At 42.9% G+C, this 20,098-nt stretch overlaps 1 protein-coding gene across 1 annotated transcript in view; it reads left to right on the top strand.

The window, feature by feature from the left end:
* The window catches only part of LOC121002484 (calcium/calmodulin-dependent 3',5'-cyclic nucleotide phosphodiesterase 1C-like), a 233,207-nt gene that overhangs the window by 166,619 nt on the left and 46,490 nt on the right, over positions 1-20,098 (top strand). The window lies entirely within an intron of this gene.

Genomic DNA, 20,098 nt, shown 5'->3' on the forward strand with positions numbered 1-20,098 from the left:
TAATGATAAAAAGAAAACCCCATTGGCCTTTAAAGGGATATTGAGATTTTTGGAATTAGAAACCAAAATCCCTATTTGACCCATGGCAATGTGTACCATCAATACATTTTGAATATAGTTCCACATTTTTCTTTGTAAGCAGCTGAATCAGTCATGCAACTATCATCTGGACATACAGTATATCAGGGTGAGTCAAAAGTTTTAGGACACCCTTTTATTTCAGAAACGAAATCTGAATACCCCAGTAAAAAATGGGTGAGGGGGGCTTATCTTGTAGGCTATGTCCAGAACTTGGCCGTCATCATGAAAGCCACCATATTGGATCAAGGTAACATTTTTCCAATGGGAAGAGGGTCATGTAGCATATCAAGACCAGATCAATATCTCTTGTGGTATAAAAGTTATCAATACAGAAAGTTACAACTTAAGATTGGTTCTGGTTCTGTATTTATAAGTTTGGTTCTGGTGGTGTACTTATGTACTGTCCTTGGTTCTGCTGCTGTATTTATGACATGAGCTTGATTGTGGTGCGGTATTTATTTTATGAGCTTGGTTCTGGTGCTGTAATTATGTACTGAGGTTAGTTATGTTGCTTTTTAAGGTATGAGCTTGCTATGTTTATCATATGAGCTAGGTTTTGGTGCTGTACTATATTTATGTACTGAGCTTGGTTATGTTGTTAGTTTTGTTCTGGTGCTGTGTTTATGCACTGAGGTTAGTTATGGTGATGTTTATGTTATGAGCTTGATTCTAGTGCTGTATTTATGTAATGAGCTTGACTTTGGTGTTGTAGTTATATGGTGGGCTTTGTTCTAGAGCTGTATTTGTATACTGAACTTAGTTTAATAGGTGTATTAATATATTAATGGTGAAATAAATTTAGTTTGTGCAGATAATGACTGGCATATGCGTTTTTAAATTGCAGTCTTGGGGGCCACACAAGTTTGGAAAAGGTATATTATATTATTTTAGATACATAAACATTGACTTATATTCTACATTAATACCATATATTTTAGAATATTGTAATTGTTATTAGTGTAGGAATCATTTTCAGGGTCTGTTGCACTGCCTGTATCCCACATGCACAATAGGACACTAGTTAAAAATGTTAATCCCATCTAATGTATCATATTTGACTAACAGATATCCTACATTAGTGTCGATCGAGCACCAAAGTGCTCGTGTGCTCGGGTACCCTGGCCGAACACATCGGTATGCTCTTGTGCTCTACCGAGCACAATGGAAGTCAATGGGAGAACCCAAGGCACCCCCTGTTCGGAAGAGAAGAGGGTTTCTGGTTCACAAAAAAAGGTTAGAAATAGATGGAAACACCATCAAAATGGTTTGGAAACAGCATTAAGAGGATAGCTGGATGCGTCTTTGACTCCTATTATCTACGACATACAATAGACAACCACACAAAGGCTATATGCCAAAAGCCACGTATGTGCAAGCCATCAATCTATCCATGAGACAGATAACAGGCTTAGTCAGCATACCTTACAATGGCAGCCTTGTGCACTATGAGACATTCCAAACCAGCTCTCATCTGACTGAGAGCCTCAAAATGACTTCTGATCGGTTGGATGGCTTGGGTGGACCTGCGCACCTAGATCAATATCATTAGGGAGACAAAAAGTTTTCTGATTGTCCTAACATAATAGTCAATAACCTTTCTATACAGTTTTGTCATGTAAAAACTAATTTGCATAAACATGGGCATATGGCAAAGACATGCAAATGAGCAGAATCTGCCTTGTTTTTCAGTTGAAAAACCATTTACATGGAAAATTCGTGATCTACACTACTCATGAACAGCGCCATCTATTGGTTTCATAGTCTTATGACAAGAGTAATCGTCTTGTCATAAGACTATGAAGCCAATAGATGGCGCTGTTCATGAGTAGTATTTTACTGGTCACATGACAGGACCTTCAGCTCTTCCAGTGCAACAGATTCAATTGTATTGCCATCCTGGGGATGGCAATACAGTTGTATCTAGCTGGCAGGCAGGAGATTCTGGGCCTGGGACAAAACATCAGGGGCCCAGGCCCGAATGTTTTAACCTAGCAACGCCCCTGATTGGAGTGACCAAGATTATGAATAAAGTACTTATCACCTTTGTTCCATAGCACTAGTATATGGGTATCTTTTCTATGACATACATTTTATTAATTCATCAATGTCAGAGGCTCTGTCATTGACCTACAATTGAAAGGTGTAATGAAAAATGATACCAGGAAAGTCAGCGTATTATCTATGTCATAATGGATGAATGCATACAAGCATATTACTGCTTCATACAACCTTACAGACGACTATATGGTCCTATTTTACCTCTGTATGCCTCAAAGTCTGTGTAATTCCAAAGGAAAAAATGTAGCATGTTCCACAATTCAGTATTATTCCATACGAAGCTTTAGTTTAAGGGGTGCCTCTTTAATGGAGGAACATATGTGGCTGCATACAGTCTTTGTCTTTGTCCTAAAAAGTAGATATGCCTATGCATCTTTTGCTTAAGACATTCAGATGCCAGATGCCAGGGCTGCTTTAATCACAAGACAAAAGGTGCAATTGCACTGGGCCCACCAGAGGCAGGACATATGCCTCATGCCTTCCAACTGCCCTGGATCCAGAGGGTCTGCTCCGCATTTCAGGCACTGTTCTGTGGTTAAGGGAGGGCTGCAGCATGTCCCGATTTCAACCGAATCTGCATCCTGGGGAGGGAACAGATACTGTTGAATGCAATGGTAAAAAAAGGACGCAGTCAGCTCCCTTCTCCACTATTCCCTGGACTATGCTCTCCCCAGCAGGCTGGAGCAATGCAGGGACATCATTGCGCCTACTGAGCAGGAGAGAGCCGGGGAGATTGTGCTCTATTCATTGGGGGAATGGCGCTAGATGAGTATTACTTTTTATCTTATTAAAACTATAGAGCCTTCACTATTGTGAGGATGCACTAAGATAGCAACAATATTGTAAGGTGGGACTAAAGGCCAGCCCTATTGTGAGGAGCACTGAGGGGACAACAGTATTGTAAGGGGACATTAACGGGAAGCACTAGGGTGAGGGGAGAACTAAGATCTTGTTTTTTACTGTGAGGAGGCACTTACAGAGCATACCTAATGTGAGGGTGGACTAGGGAGCATAATTATTCTCTGGGGGCAGTAAGGGAGCATTGCTACTGTTAAGGGAGCACTAAAGGAGCATTACTACTATGTGGGGGCATTAATGGACCATTCTACTGTAAAGGGGGTACTAAGGGCATAATTACTATGTGATATCTTTGAACTTGCTGAGCTAAGCAGGAGAGAGCAAAAGCTGGGGGATGATGTGCTTTATTCATCGGGGAATGGTGCTAGATGAGTATTACTTTTTTATTTTAATAAAACTACAAGTGCTTCACTATTGTGAGGGGGAGCTAAGTAGGGCAGCACTATTGTGAGGGGAGCACAAAATGGTCATTCTTAGGGTCCATTCACACATCCGTGTGTGTTTTGCGGATCCACGGATTAGCAAAACACGGACACCGCCAATGTGCGTTCGGCATTTTGCGAACCGCACATCGCCGGCACTTAATAGAAAATGCCTATTCTTGTCCGCAAGAATAGGACATGTTCTATTTTTTTCGGGATCGGAATTGTGGACCCGGAAGTACGGGTCCGTATTTCCGGATCTGGGCCGCACATCGTGCGACCCCATAGAAGTGAATGGGTCCGCAATTCCGTTCCGCAAAATGCGGAACGGAATGGCGGACGTGTGAATGGAGCCTTACTGTGAGAGGGGCACTAAAGGGGAATATCTACTGTTGAGGTACTAAGAGGGCATTCTACTGTTTGGGGGAACTAAGGGGGAATAACTACTGTGTGGGGCATTAAGGCGGCATTCTACTATGTGGAGAAACCAAAGGGCAATAACAACTGTGTGGGGCACTATGGGGGCATTGTATTGTGTAAGGGCAAATATATGTGCATGCATGGCACTTGGAACAGGCCTCACATCTACTTACTGCATTTAACAGAATATATATTTAGACTACGGTAGTGCAGTACAGCATCTTAGAGCTGACACTGACTCTACATAGGGTATGAAAATGTTCAGTTGGGTGGGAGACTCAACTAGAGATGAGCGAATTTATGAAAAGTTTGATTCGGCTGATTCGCCGAATTTTACAAGAAAATTCGCTTCGTGACTCATTACTTCATCATGAAGCGCTTTTTTTTGTAAGTAGCGGGTGCAATGACAGAGAGCTGCGATAGCGCTGCCCTCCGTCATTGTACCCCTCAGATGCCACGTTCATACATGATCACGGCATCTGAGTGTAAAAACTGTGTGAAATTAACATTAACATATTTTTTTTTAAATCAAACTTACCGCCTTCATTTGTTCGCGTCGGGCCGGCCGCCACCATTTTGCTTAAAGATCTGGAGCAAGATCTCGCACGGCGCAAGATTACATCATCACACTGGCCACCGTGGTGACATCATACGTCACCACGCACAGGATTTCGGCCAAGATCTTCAATCAAGATGGCGGCTGGGGGCCCATCACGAGCAAATGGAGGAGGTAAGTATGATTTTTTTTTTTTTTTTACACTATTTCAGGTTAAATCGATTCGCTAACACGAAGCACAAGGAAATTCGGCTTCGAGGCAAATCGAATTTATCCTGAAATTCGGATAGAATTACACTTTGTGGGATTCAATTCGCTCATCCCTAGACTCAACCATGAAATTTATGCAACTACCAATGTGATAAAAGAGCCCTGACTAATGTGCCTGTATTGTAAAAGAATATTTTAATACCATTCTTAGATAAATCTGGCAAAGACATGCGATCTTTATTTACTCATAGAATATTTATTAGGAATTCTTTAATATAGGTCTGCTGCATAAACATATGGCAATACCAGAATTTATTTTTCCAGTTGTGCTGCCAATGAGAAGATACAGATTCTTGCTGTTGTAAATATACAGTATATCTATAAATCTGGAAAATATAGTAAGAACAGCCCTGACAAATGGAGAAATGATTCAACTTCTTGTAGGCATTGTTATGATAACATCTGCATGCCCAATGAAATAATTCCACAAATATAATCTTATATCTGCTCTTCACTGAGTGGCATGAAATGGATTTACTTTTCACTTGTTATTTTCTACTAAAGCATTATTTTCTCATGGGAACATAGAAATCCAAATTTAGCAATGTTGTAGTGGGTTCATGCTCATTTATAATGGATGCAGTGCACATCTGGTGACTTTTCAGTGCTAAAAAAAACCTTCTATTTTTGCCACAATTTTATTTGTGTTATACATCATGATTAAACAATACAGTTAAAACAAGAAAATCAATATCAAATAGATAGCTGTATATGACCGAGTACAACCCATATTAGGTAGGTTTATACCTCATTCACAGGTCAGTGTTTGGTCAGTGATTTCCATCAGTGATTTTGAGCCAAAACCAGGTGCGGGTCTAACCACAGAACAGGTGCAGATCTTTCCCTTCTACCTTATGTCTGTGTAGGATCCACTCCTGGTTTTGGCTCACAATCACTGATGGAAATCACTGACCAAACACTGATGTGTGAATGAGGCTTAAGGTGCATGTGTAATATGAACCCATTTCAGCTTCCTTTTATAGCTGCAAATACCAGAGTACAGAGGTTTCATTGTACTGGAGCACATACTGATGGTGATGTATGGTAAGAGCGATAATACAGAAGCAAAATCAAGTAATCTGTTTCAGCCATGAGTAGACTTTATCAGGATGAATCAAACAGCATAGTTAATGAAACATATGAAGGTTAATGCAGAAAAGGTCAGATAATAGTGTTGAAAAGGACAGATGTTCTATTTTGAGACGTCGAAATACTGTTTCTCAAGTGACAGCAACAATTATGGGATAAATTATTGGGTCTATCCAATACATAATAGCTGATAATACAGTATTAATTAAAGGGGTTGTTCACCTTCAGGGCTGCAGACTTTCCCCTCCCCAGGGCCTGAATTAATTTAGCAACTTAGGTGGCTGGTCATAGGTCAGAATTGATTTTGGTGTGTGATCACTTAAAGTTTATTTAGTGGCATGGTCCAGGGTCTGAATTACTATAGTGGTCTGGTCTTCAATAATTAAAGGATCTGTGGTCTGAACTAATTTTGGAGTTTGGTCAGGTGACTGAGTTTGCTTAGGGGTCTGGTCTAGTGTTGAATTAATCTAGTGGTGTGAATTTATTTAGGAATATGAATTGATTTAGGGATCTATTATGGAGTCTGAATTTGTTTTGCCATCTGACTTGGGGCCCGGATTTATTTAAGTGTCTGGTCTGGGGTCTTAATTCAAGTACAGTAGGTGTCTGTGTTAGTGTCAGACCTTGGGGTATCTGTAATTGTTTAGTATGTTATGTTTTCTTATGTTTTTGTATACACTGTACTCTAGCAGATTGCTGGCAGTGGCTGACATTAGGAATGGGTCTAACCATCCCATTCCTCCCCTCTGGGTAGGAGTAGGCTGGTCCAACTTCCTGCCATGTGGGGGAGTGTTAGCTAGACTTATGAGGGGTGTGAAAGCACATTTGAGCTCTTACTGCTTAGGGATCAGTTCTTGTTCCAACTCTTCTGTGAGACCACTACTCCAGAGAGACTGCAATAATACCAAAGATACAGATACCTGAAAGCTACAGAATTTTATAGTCAGCAGAGTGACCAGAAAGCTACAGCTTCACAGACCCTGCTGCAGGTGAGGAACTATGGCTCAGACACCATCACCTAGATTGCCCCCAGAACTGACCAACTCAAAGCTTGCATTACATAGTGGACACCTATATCCATAAATGCCAGCTTCCAGCTGTTAGCCAGAGGTTCGAGAGAGATATATCAGCGTACTAGAGGTGCCATTATTTGCCACTTTGCAAGTTACCACACCTCATCATCTTAGAAGAGAGAGATTAAACTTTGTACGATCTATTGCTGGATGTACTACTTTTTATTTTCTTCTGGCCTGATTCCATACCACTGCACCTTTCCACTGCACCGATCCCTAAGAAACAATGGCCTGATAGAGTAAAACGTGACACAGCATCTCATCAAGGCAACTACCACTCCCATCCTCTCCATCGGCTCCTTAGGGGCTCACTGCATCTGGTGTAGGATCTGAATTTTAGAGTTGGGACTATAGTCCTGTGGGCCCATGCACTTCTGAAAATGTCCTCTTGTCCTGTACATCAATCTTCTGTAGGATTTATTTAGAATCAAACACAAAGAGAGAATTCATGAATGTCAGTGGCAACCCTATTGAGTCCTAATTGCATGTGTTTAACCCCTATTCAACGATCGTATACAAGCTAGATACAGAATTTATGCTTTTAATAGCAAAAGGCGCTAATTCACTCTGTTAAGTACACATCTACTATTATTACAATAATTACCCTTCAGATAACATCCTACCCCTCACAGCAGCAGTAAACTAGCAGTGGATTACCTCTTGATATAGAAGGTCTAATCATTTGGGTTCAGTGCTAAAGAAGGACAATATTTTTATTTAATTTTCAGTTAGAGATGAGCGAATCTATTGGAACAAATCAATTCATCTCATCGGCAGGACTTCTCCACCTCTAGGAGACTGGTATCGCTAGGATATTCCATCAGTGTTAGATAGGTGCGGGTCCCATCACTGGGACCTGCTCCTGTCTACAGAGCTGAACCTCCGAAGTGAAGAAGAGGTGCTTTCCATTACACTGCTCTGGGAGTTCCAAATATAGCCAAGCGAGCGCGCTCGGCTATGTATGGAAGTCTTAAAATGGTGAATGGCGAATTTACTGCACATGGACTGCTACCTTTCCATTCACCTAAATGGGACTGACAGAAATAGCTGAGCCAATGCTCGCCTATTTTCAGAAGCGGTCAATGGAGGGTGGCAGTGCTTACGTGGTGCACTCTTCTTCGCTTCGGGGACTCATTCTTGAGATAGGAGCAGGTCCCAGAGGTGGGACTTGAACCTATCTGATATTGATGGCATATTTTAGTGAGACGAAAATGCCCCTTTACCTGAGATGGAAATGCCCCTTTACCTAGCTGCTATAGGAAAGCCACCTAGTTCCATTGTTACTACAGACCATTAGTGATGGACAAACATTGGCCGGGATCATTCACGAACGTGAACGCGTGTTCGCAATCAAATGTTCGCGAACTGCGCGTTCGCTGCGGGCCCCATTCACTTTAATGGCAGGCAAACCTGAAAAACCTTCAGGTCATATTTTCAGCCAGCAAACACTTACTAGAAGTACACAAATAGTCCCACAACATGGACAGTGATATACCAGAGGGGAATCATTGGCAAAAAATCCCCCCCAAAATATGTATTTTAATCAGGGGCCATTTTTATGTGTCTAAAAAAGAAACTATCAAAAATGTGCCCTGCTGAAGCCTAGATTAATTTTTTTCCCCTATTGGTTTGATGTATACAAATGTGCAGCACTCCACGTTTTTGTATCCTGCAGAGTCCATTAAAAAAATGCATACGTTAACGTACATTTTTTTTTCTATCATGGAACTGTATGGTGAACGGGTGCCACTGTACAGCATCAGTCGGAGGCATCTTTTAACACATACATTTTTGGTATGCATTAAATGGATGGCAAAAATAGGATGTGAACCCAGCCCTAGTGTCAGAATAAGCACCAGTACACAGCGGAGCAGCGTGTCGGAGAGGGGAGGCCGCCATGTACTGACAGAGCGCTACCTGGTCCTGGTGGTCAGGAATGAGGACTTTGCTTCCCAAGGATCATTTTCTACTGGGAAAAACAGGGCACAGTATAATACCCTAGAATCTATATAATATAAAGATATTATCCCTACCACCGAATAATAATACAATTAGGTGGTCATTTATTATATAGAAATACAGTACATCTATGTTAGGCGTATTTCTTACACAGATTGTGGCTCAAAGATCCTTAGTACCGCAATCTGCATATTTTTCCTGCTCATGCCAGGTCTAAAAAAGGATGGCGTGGGAAGGGAAAAGAATACAGTTATGGCCATCCAGTTATTAGATACCACTGCCATACATTGACCGGATAGCACCTCTGTACAGTGACTGGATAACACCGCCATACCGTGACCAGACTAAAGGGTATAAGAGGGCACAGTACAGGGAATGACTACGGGCACTGCACAGGGTGTGGTAAGAGGGCCCAATGCAGGGTATAAGGGGGCACAGTCACATGACCCTGTGACATTAGCAGGTCCTTATGGTGAATGCAGTTTATACGCCACCATAATGAGAGGCAGAGGAGTGAGACAGGGGTGTGATTATGTGGCTAGAGATAAAAAAAATGTAACTGTCGGCCAGAACAGGCCCCAAGAATTAGGTAATAGGCATTCACCTGACAGCAAAGAACTTTGGATTCTGTGGCTGGAGGTACATTAGACGGTCACAGGATAAAAATGTAACTATCGGCCAGTACAGGTCCCAAAAATTAGCAAATAGGCATTCAGCAAAGAACTTTGGATTCTGTGGCTGGAAGTACATTAGGCGGTCGCAGGATAAATATGTAACTGTCGGCCAGTACAGGCCCCAAAAATTAGCCAATAGGTATTCACCTGACAGCAAAGAACTTTGGATTCTGTGGCTGGAGGCACATTAGGCGGTCACAGGATAAATATGTAACTGTCAGCCAGTATAGGCCCCAAAAATTAGGATTCCATCTGACATAAAAGGCCTTTTATGCCGCTGTATCTACATAAGGCAAGGACCATTATTTGTTCTGGGTGGTGGCTGATATATGTGGGCTGGCATGAGGAAATTCAATTACACGTGGTCATCAGGTGTTGAATTCCTCCAAGATCTATGCCTCATTTATTTTTAAAAATGTGAGGTAGTCCACACTGTCGTAAGCTAGACGAGTACGCTTATCGGTCACAATCCCCCTGCTGCGCTGAACGTCCTTTCGGACAAGACACTTAACGAAGGGCAAGCCAAGAGTTTCATGGCAAATTGTGTCAGCTCTAGACACAGGTTAAGCCTCCACACCCAGAAGTCCTCACTTCTTAGAGTGTCCACATCGGCCGTTAACCCGATGTAGTCGGACACCTGTCGGTCTAGGCATTCCCTGAGGCTGGATATGGAGGGCGGCTGTCAATGGGTTGGCTGAAAGAATGATCTCATATCCGAAGTGACCAACACATATTAAAACCGCCCTCTTTTTGCAGGCGCGGTAGGATTGGTACCCGCACCTGTTTCGCTGTGGGTGGAAATTCCTCTGCCAGTGCCCGCAACAGCAGAATGCAGTATCTCTCACAGCAAGGCCTGGAAATGCTGCATTCTGACAGCCCTCTATGATGCTGGTAACATGTTCGCCATTTTGTGTTTGTACCGAGGGTCTAAGTATGTTGCCACCTAGTACAGATCCTTGACTTTTATACTTTTTATACAGAGGTCTCTTTTCAAACACTGGAGCATGAAGGCCCCCATTTGCACTAAACTGGAAGTGGTGGAGCGCCCTGGCTCCTGCTCATCGCCCAGGAGAATGTCATCCTTCGTCTCCTCCCCCCAGCCAGGGACAACACCAGGGATCCCAGAAAAGTTTAAAGCCTGCTCTTCTTGCTCCTCCTCCCCCCAGCCACCATCCTCCTCTGACTCCTCTTCAGACTCCTGCTGAATTGTCTCAGATGGAGTAGCCCCCCCCTGGGAATCTTCCAGCTCCTTGACGGCTTGATCAATGACACGACACAATGCACGCTCCAGAAACAAGGCGTAAGGTACGATGTCACTGATGGTGCCCTGCCTGCAACTGACCAGGTGGTGATCTCATCAAATGGCTGCAGAAGTCTCCATGCGTCGCGCATGAGCAGCCACTGGCGCGGTGAAAAGGCAGGTGGTGTCGCCGCTGAACGTCAGCAAGGCGAGCCATGGCCATGTAAGATCTTCTTAAATGGCCAGAGATTTTCCTGGCCTGCCGCAAGACGTCCTGGACCCCGGGGTATTTGGCAACGAATCGCTGCACGACTAAGTTCATGACGTGTGCCATGCACGTCATGAACTTAGTCGTGTCATTTTGCCATGTTTCAGTGCGCTCAGCAGATTGGCATCGTCGCACACCACTTTACCAACTGTCAAATTGAGAGGGGTTAGCCACTGGTCGGCCTGTGACCGCAGAGCTGAAAGCAGTGCAGGACCGGTGTGGCTCTTGGCTTACAGGCACAACAGCCGCAGCACAGCATGGCAACGTCTCACCTGGCACGTCAAATAGGTTCTGGGGAGCTTGGGGGGTAGAGGCGGTAGCAGTGGAAAAGGAGGAATCAGCCGAGGAGGATATGGAGGATGAAGTAGGAGGAGGAGGAGAAGAAGAGGCAGGCCTGCATGCAATCTGTGGCGGTAAAAAATCTACACGGGTGCCACGGGTTACATGCTTGACGGCCGTCAGAAGGTTCACCCAGTGGGCAGTAAAAGTTATGTACCTTCCCTGCCCGTGTTTGCTAGACCACATGTCTGTGGTCAGATGTATCTTGGCACCGACACTGTGTGCCAGAGATATATTAACTTGCCGCTGAACGTGGCCATATAGTTCAGGGATACCCTTCTGGGAGAAATATTTCCTCCTGGGGACCTTCCATTGCGGTGTGCCAATGGCCATAAATTTTCTAAAGGCCTTCGAGTCAACCAATTTATATGGCAATAGTTGGCGGGCTAGCAGTTCCGACAAACCAGAGGTTAGCCATTGGGCAAGAGGATTATCCAGCGTCATAATTTTTTTTTACGCTCAAACATTTGGGCCACGGAAGCCTGCCTTGTGCCAGATGAACGCAACGATGGCACGGTGGAAGGTGGAGTGGAGGACAAATGGAAGTAGAGAGGAGAGCAAGAAGGAGAAGAGGCAGGACGTGGAGCGCCAGGAGTGTGGCTTTGTGGGTTCTGACGGCTTTGCTTCCACTGGGCTTAGTGATGGAAGGCCAGGTGCCTTCTTAAGGCGGTCGTTAGTGTAGTGTTGGGCTTACCGCGACTTATGCGTTGACAGCACAGGCTGCATATGGCAAAACTATTATCAGCAGCTGACACATTAAAAAAAGCCCACACTGTGGAGCCAAGTGCCGGCGTCCTGGGAGTTCAAGATGTGACTATGCATGGTGGATGGCTCACTCCAGATACATTTGCAGTCTGCTTTTTGCCTTCTGTGCACTGTGAGTTCTGCCTGCTTCTCCTCCTTCTCTTCCCTATCTGCTGCTCCAACTCTCCCTCTGAACTCCCCTCCTCTTCCTCTCTTGTGAGCACCCACGTGACGTCCATCGACGCGTCATCATCGTCACCTTCACCACCACTGACATTAGAGATCTCGGAGTAGGCAGCAACAACGGGGAGCACCCTCCTTGGGCTGATCTAGGTACTGTCGTCAGACCGCTGAGTGGCGGCCGTTGCTACCTCCTCATCCGATGCCAAGAATGGCTGCGCATCGGTAAGGGAATGAATGGGAAACTAATTCCTCTGACTCGAGTGGAGGGGCTATGGAGGTGGTGGTGTCTTTGGGGGTGCACACAGCAGAGAGTGAGGAGGGTGCAGATACAGAGGATGAGGAGGGTGCAGAAGCGGAAGGCTGAGTGAGCCACTCAACCAACTCTGGTGCGCCTTTTGAAGTTATCGGAATGGTCGGCCTCTTCCTCTGCCTGTCATTTTCTAAATGACCCTGTGCCTAAGTCCATAGAGAAGAGCAGTATTTGTAGAAGAAGGTATATCTCAGCCCTCAATCAGTATTTGGTGGAAAAAGGTATATAGCAATAGCACCCCTCAATCAGTATTTGGTGGAAGAAGAATTAATATGCACAAGCTACAAAGCATAAAGTACACATAGGCCCACAAACAATGTGTTTAGGCACTATGATAAAGTGAGACCCTAAATAAAAAAAATCCACTCAGTGTACATAAATACACCTATACCAAAATGAACTAAGACTAAACAGGTTTTTCATAAAAAAAAATAATATATATATATATACACTTTTAGAGGGGAAAAAAAAAAAGTCATATAGGCTGGCCCAATTTATAAATGCATATATGCCAGTGATAAATGTATACATGCATATACATGTGTATATATATGTGTGACACCCAGCAATACTAAAGTGAAAGTGCATGTTATCTAATATAGCTATTTCTCCATATCAAATAGCAATACGCCTGTAACATACAGTAAATGGGACTACCTAAATCTTCCAAATAAATATGCTAGGGAACACACACATAAAGAGCCTGGACTAAAAAAATAGCACTGAGTGTGTGTGCAAATAAACCACTAAGTGTTTAAACGTTATGCATAAAGTCACAATAATATCACATACCGATCATAAGGATATCCACCTCAGGAGAGCCACGGACCCCCAGAGGAAGGCATCGCTGAAACGCGCGTCAGGGTACGTGGTTCTTCTGAGGTGGATATCCTTATGATCGGTATGTGATATTATTGTACACTTAGTGGTGTATTTGCACACACACTGAGTGCTATTTTTTAGTCCAGGCTCTTTATGTCTGTGTTCCCCAGCATATTTATTTGGAAGATTTAGGTAGTCCCATTTATGTTACTGGCGTATTGCTATTTGATATGAGACATAGCTATATTAGATAACATGCACTTGCACTTTAGTAGTGCTGGGTGTCACACATACTGTATATATACACACATGTATAAGCATATACATTTATCACTGGCATACTGTATATGCATTTATAAATTGGGCCAGCCTACAGTATATGACTTTTTTCCTCTATACGTACAGTACAGACCAAAAGTTTGGACACACCTTCTCATTCAAAGAGTTTTCTTTATTTTCATGACTATGAAGGCATCAAAACTATGAATTAACACATGTGGAATTATATACATAACAAACAAGTGTGAAACAACTGAAAATATGTCATATTCTAGGTTCTTCAAAGTAGCCACCTTTTCCTTTGATTACTGCTTTGCACACTCTTGGCATTCTCTTGATGAGCTTCAAGAGGTAGTCCCCTGAAATGGTCTTCCAACAGTCTTGAAGGAGTTCCCAGAGATGCTTAGCACTTGTTGGCCCTTTTGCCTTCACTCTGCGGTCCAGCTCACCCCAAACCATCTCGATTGGGTTCAGGTCCGGTGACTGTGGAGGCCAGGTCATCTGGCTCAGCACCCCATCACTCTCCTTCATGGTCAAATAGCCCTTACTTTCAAAGTTTTCCCATTTTTTCGGCTGACTGACGGACCTTCATTTCTTAAAGTAATGATGGCCACTCGTTTTTCTTTACTTAGCTGCTTTTTTCTTGCCATAATACAAATTCTAACAGTCTATTCAGTAGGACTATCAGCTGTGTATCCACCTGACTTCTCCTCAACGCCACTGATGGTCCCAACCCCATTTATAAGGCAAGAAATCCCACTTATTAAACCTGACAGAGCACACCTGTGAAGTGAAAACCATTTCAGGGGACTACCTCTTGAAGCTCATCAAGACAATGCCAAGAGTGTGCAAAGCAGTAATCAAAGCAAAAGGTGGCTACTTTGAAGAACCTAGAATATGACATATTTTCAGCTGTTTCACACTTGTTTGTTATGTATATAATTCCACATGTGTTAATTCATAGTTTTGATGCCTTCAGTGTGAATCTACAATTTTCATAGTCATGAAAATAAAGAAAACTCTTTGGTCTGTACTGTATATTCTGTGAATACCTCCTCGGGTGTAGTCCAATATTTTTATCTGATGTATCATGTTCTCTTTTCTATCTATGTAATTATTATTGTATTTAAATAAAGTATATATATATATTTTTTTATGTAAAACCTGTTTAGTCTCAGTTCATTTTTGTATAGGTGTATTTTGTGGAAGAAGGTATATGGCACCCCTCAATCAGTATATGGCGGAAACAGGTATATAGCACCCCTTAATCAGTATTTGGCAGAAACATGTATATAGCACCCCTCAATCAGTATTTTGTGGAAGCAGGTGTATCGCAACCCTCAATCAGTATTTGGTGGAAGAAGGTATATAGCAATAGCACCCATCGATCAGTATTTTGTGGAAGAAGTCATATTGCACCCCTCAATCAGTATTTGGCAGAATCAGGTATATAGCACCCCTCAATCAGTATTTGGCGGAAACAGTTATATGGCACCCTTCAATCAGTATTTTGTGGAAGCAGGTGTATCGCAGCCCTCAATCAGTATTTGGTGGAGGAAGGTACATAGCAATAGTACCCCTCAATCAGTATTTTGTGGAAGAAGGTATATAGCACCCCTCAATCAGTATTTGGCGGAAACAGGTATATAGCACCCCTCAATAAGGATTTAGTGGAAGAAGGTATATAGCACCCCTCAATCAGTATTTGGCGGAAACAGTTATATGGCACCCTTCAATCAGTATTTTGTGGAAGCAGGTGTATCGCAGCCCTCAATCAGTATTTGGTGGAAGAAGGTATATAGCATCCCTTAATCCAGGGATGGCCAACCTGCGGCTCTCCAGCTGTTGTGAAACTACAACTTCCAGTATGCCCTGCTGTAGGCTGATAGCTGTAGGCAGTGTGGGCATGCTGGGAGATGATGTTTTGCAACAGCTGGAGAGCCTCAGGTTGGCCATCCCTGCCTTAATCAGTATTTGGCAGAAACAGGTATATGGCACCTCTCAATCAGTATTTTGTGGAAGCAGGTGTATCGCAGCCCTCAATCAGTATTTGGTGGAAGAAGGTTTATAGCAATAGCACCCCTCAATCAGTATTTTGTGAAAGAAGGTATATAGCACCCCTCAATCAGTATTTGGCAGAAACAGGTATATGGCACGCCTCAATCAGTATTTTGTGGAAGCAGGTGCATCGCAGCCCTCAATAAATTTTTGGTGGAAGAAGGTATATAGCAATAGCACCCCTCAATCAGTATTTTGTGGAAGAAGGTATATAGCACCCCTCAATCAGTATTTGGCGAAACAGGTATATGGCACCCCTCAATCAGGATTTTGTGAAAGAAGAAATATAGCACCCCTCAATCAGTATTTGGCGGAAACAGGTATATGGCACCCGTCAATAAGTATTTTGTGGAAGCAGGTGTATCGCAGCCCTCAATCAGTATTTAGTGGCAGAAGGTATATAGCAATAGCACCCCTTAATCAGTATGTTGTGGAAGAAGGTATATGGCACTCGTCAATCAGTATTTGGTGGAAACAGGTATATTGCACCCCCCAATCAGTATTTGGTCAAAAGAGGTATATAGCACCCCTCAATCAGTATTTGTGGAAACACGTATATAGCACCCCTCAACCAGTATTTTGTGAAAGAAGAAATATAGCACCCCATAATCAGTATTTGGCGGAAACAGGTATATGGCACCCGTCAATCAGTATTAAGTGGAAGCAGGTGTATCGCAGCCCTCAATCAGTATTTGGTGGAAGCAGGTATACAGCACCCCTCAATCAGTATTTGGCAGAGACAGGTATATATCACCCCTCAATCAGGATTTTGTGGAAGAAGGTATATCGCAGCTCTCAAGCAGTTTTTACTCCAATAGCGTTTGTCCCTCTTTCTAGCTGCGGTATCGCAGCAGAACCGCACACAACTGCTGCACAATACAAATGCACTATAATATAATTTCTATGTTAGAAAGTATATATAAGTATATCACACCCCTCTATATCACACCTATCGATAGCACACCTATACCAGTCCTTAAAAGGACTTTTGTGACCCTATTAGCTAGCCTTTGGTGTCCCTAACTGTCCCTGCTCCAAAATGCAACCTCTCCCTACACTGGCAAAACACATAATGTAAAATGGCTGCCAGATCGGGTTCTGTTATAGGGTTGGGGCCGTGTCCATGTGGTAAAACGTCTCAACTGGCTATTCTGTGCCACCTGATAGATTTGTCACGGGTCAAAGTTCGGCGCTATGCAAAAAAAATATGGCGGGTGTGAATATCGCCATATGTTCGCTTGTTCGGTGAATCACAAATTAGCAAAGTACGCCGCAAAATGACCGCCGGGCGAACCACAAGGCCATCTCTACAGACCATGACATTTTGGCATGAAAGCAAAAAAAAAAAGCAAAAAAAAAGCAAAGAATTATATATTTGCATTTGTAGCTTTAAGGGAAGTTACTATTTATTAACAGAAAAATGTCACATGAACAATTTGCACAGTTTAACCAGGATTTATGATCATTAAACCAAGCTACAGTGTGGTTTGTGCCTTATTACATATAAATGTATTTGTGCCTTCAACAGATGTCACTATTCAGTGGTCACGCTGCTCATTAATAGTGGATGGAGCTAGCCTAGGAAGCCCCTACAGAGTCAGTGTATGGAGGCTGTGCCTTTCAGTTCATAATTTAAAGCCTCCTCTGTGTTTCAATCCAGTAAATTATAACTGTTAACATGTTCTACATAATAATTGTCCATGACATTCCAGTAATTGCTTTTAATCTACAGCATATATTTGCATTTAATATGTAGAGTTGGGCTAACTCTTTAAATTTCTGGTGCCTAATTGGCCCCCACCAGATATCTCAAAGGATATCCTCAAAATGCAGTGCAAACCACAAGCAGCATGTTATACAGCAGGTGAAGCTGAGCAGATTGATATATAGTTTTGTGGGAAAAGATTCAATAAAACTATTAATTTATACATTTAAATCAGCTTTTTTCTGACTTTAGCTGTACACAGAGGTATAACATTTTCTGTGTAAGTGTGTATACAGAGATAGGCATCAATCACTGATAGTTGTACATGGGGGCTTCTAAAGTTCAGGAAGAACAGAAGTTTAAATGTATACATTTCACGTTATATATCAATATCTGCTCAGCTCCTTCTGCTCTATAACATACTGCTTGCAGATTGCACTGCATTTGTGGTGAAAGGTTCTCTTTAAATACCAGTTGATGTCCTGTAACATTTATATTAGAATTCAATTAAATATATTTGAATTAAAACTAAAATTTTCACTTTTTTCTATTTAGTCAAATGTGTGCTATCAAGGAGTAAAATAGCATTGTAGAATTTAAACATGCATACTTAAGCTACATTCAGACAGCCATAGTGTTTTGCGGTCCGCAAATAGCAGATCCACAAAACATGCATACCAGCCGTGTGTGTGTTCTGCATTTTGCGGACTGCACATGACCGGCACTATGATAGAAATGACTATTCTTGTCCATGGACAAGAATAGGACATGCTCTATATACAAACCGGATTCCAAAAAAGTTGGGCCACTATACAAATCGTGAATAAAAACTGAATGCAATGATGTGGAGGTGCCAACTTCTAATATTTTATTCAGAATAGAACATAAATCACGGAACAAAAGTTTAAACTGAGAAAATGTACCATTTTAAGGGAAAAATATGTTGAATCAGAATTTCATGGTGTCAACAAATCCCCAAAAAGTTGGGACAAGGCCATTTTCACCACTGTGTGGCATCTCCCCTTCTTCTTACAACACTCAACAGACGTCTGGGGACCGAGGAGACCAGTTTCTCAAATTTAGAAATAGGAATGCTCTCCCATTCGTGTCTAATACAGGCCTCTAACTGTTCAATCGTCTTGGGCCTTCTTTGTTGCACCTTCCTCTTTATGATGCGCCAAATGTTCTCTATAGGTGAAAGATCTGGACTGCAGACTGGCCATTTCAGTACCCGGATCCTTCTCCTACGCAGCCATGATGTTGTGATTGATGCAGAATGTGGTCTGGCATTATCTTGTTGAAAAATGCAGGGTCTTCCCTGAAAGAGATGACGTCTGGATGGGAGCATATGTTGTTCTAGAACCTGAATATATTTTTCTGCATTGATGGTGCCTTTCCAGACATGCAAGCTGCCCATGCCACACGCACTCATGCAACCCCATACCATCAGAGATGCAGGCTTCTGAACTGAGCGTTGATAACAACTTGGGTTGTCCTTATCCTCTTTGGTCCGGATAACATGGCGTCCCAGATTTCCAAAAAGAACTTCAAATCGTGACTCGTCTGACCACAGAACAGTCTTCCATTTTGCCACACTCCATTTTAAATGATCCCTGGCCCAGTGAAAACGCCTGAGCTTGTGGATCTTGCTTAGAAATGGCTTTTTCTTTGCACTGTAGAGTTTCAGCTGGCAACGGCGGATGGCACGGTGGATTGTGTTCACTGACAATGGTTTCTGGAAGTATTCCTGAGCCCATTCTGTGATTTCCTTTACAGTAGCATTCCTGTTTGTGGTGCAGTGTCGTTTAAGGGCCCGGAGATCACGGGCATCCAGTATGGTTTGACGGCCTTGACCCTTACGCACAGAGATTGTTCCAGATTCTCTGAATCTTCGGATGATGTTATGCACAGTTGATGATGATAGATGCAAAGTCTTTGCAATTTTTCGCTGGGTAAGGCTACTTTCACACTTGCGTTGTTCTTTTCCGGCATAGAGTTCCGTCACAGGGGCTCTATACCGGAAAATAACTGATCAGGTATGTCCCCATGCATTCTGAATGGAGAGTAATCCGTTCAGTTTGCATCAGGATGTCTTCAGTTCAGTCGTTTTGACTGATCAGGCAAAAGAGAAAACCGTAGCATGCTACGGTTTTATCTCCGGCTAAAAAAACTGAAGACTTGCCTGAATGCCTGATCAGGCATTTTTTCCCATAGGAATGTATTAGTGCCGGATCCGGCATTCAGAATACCGGAATGCCGGATCCGTCCTTCCGGTATGCGCATGCGCAGACTGAAAAAAAGGTGAAAAAATAAATGCCGGATCCGTTTTTGCCGGATGCCACCGGAAAGACGGATCCGGCATTTCAATGCATTTTTTCGACTGATCAGGCATTTTTAAGACTGATCAGGATCCTGATCAGTCTTACTAATGCCATCAGTTAGCATACATTTTGCCTGATCCGGCAGGCAGTTCCGGCGACGGAACTGCTTGCCGGATCTCTCTGCCGCAAGGGTGAAAGTAGCCTTACACTTTTCTGATATTGCTCCACTATCTTTCTGCGCAACATTGTGGGAATTGGTGATCCTCTACCCATCTTGGCTTCTGAGAGACACTGCCACTCTGAGAAGCTCTTTTTATACCCAATCATGTTGCCAATTGACCTAATTAAAAATGATACATTTACTCGGAT

The sequence above is a fragment of the Bufo bufo genome, chromosome 5, assembly GCF_905171765.1.
Source record: "Bufo bufo chromosome 5, aBufBuf1.1, whole genome shotgun sequence".
In the NCBI taxonomy this organism is placed as follows: domain Eukaryota; kingdom Metazoa; phylum Chordata; class Amphibia; order Anura; family Bufonidae; genus Bufo; species Bufo bufo.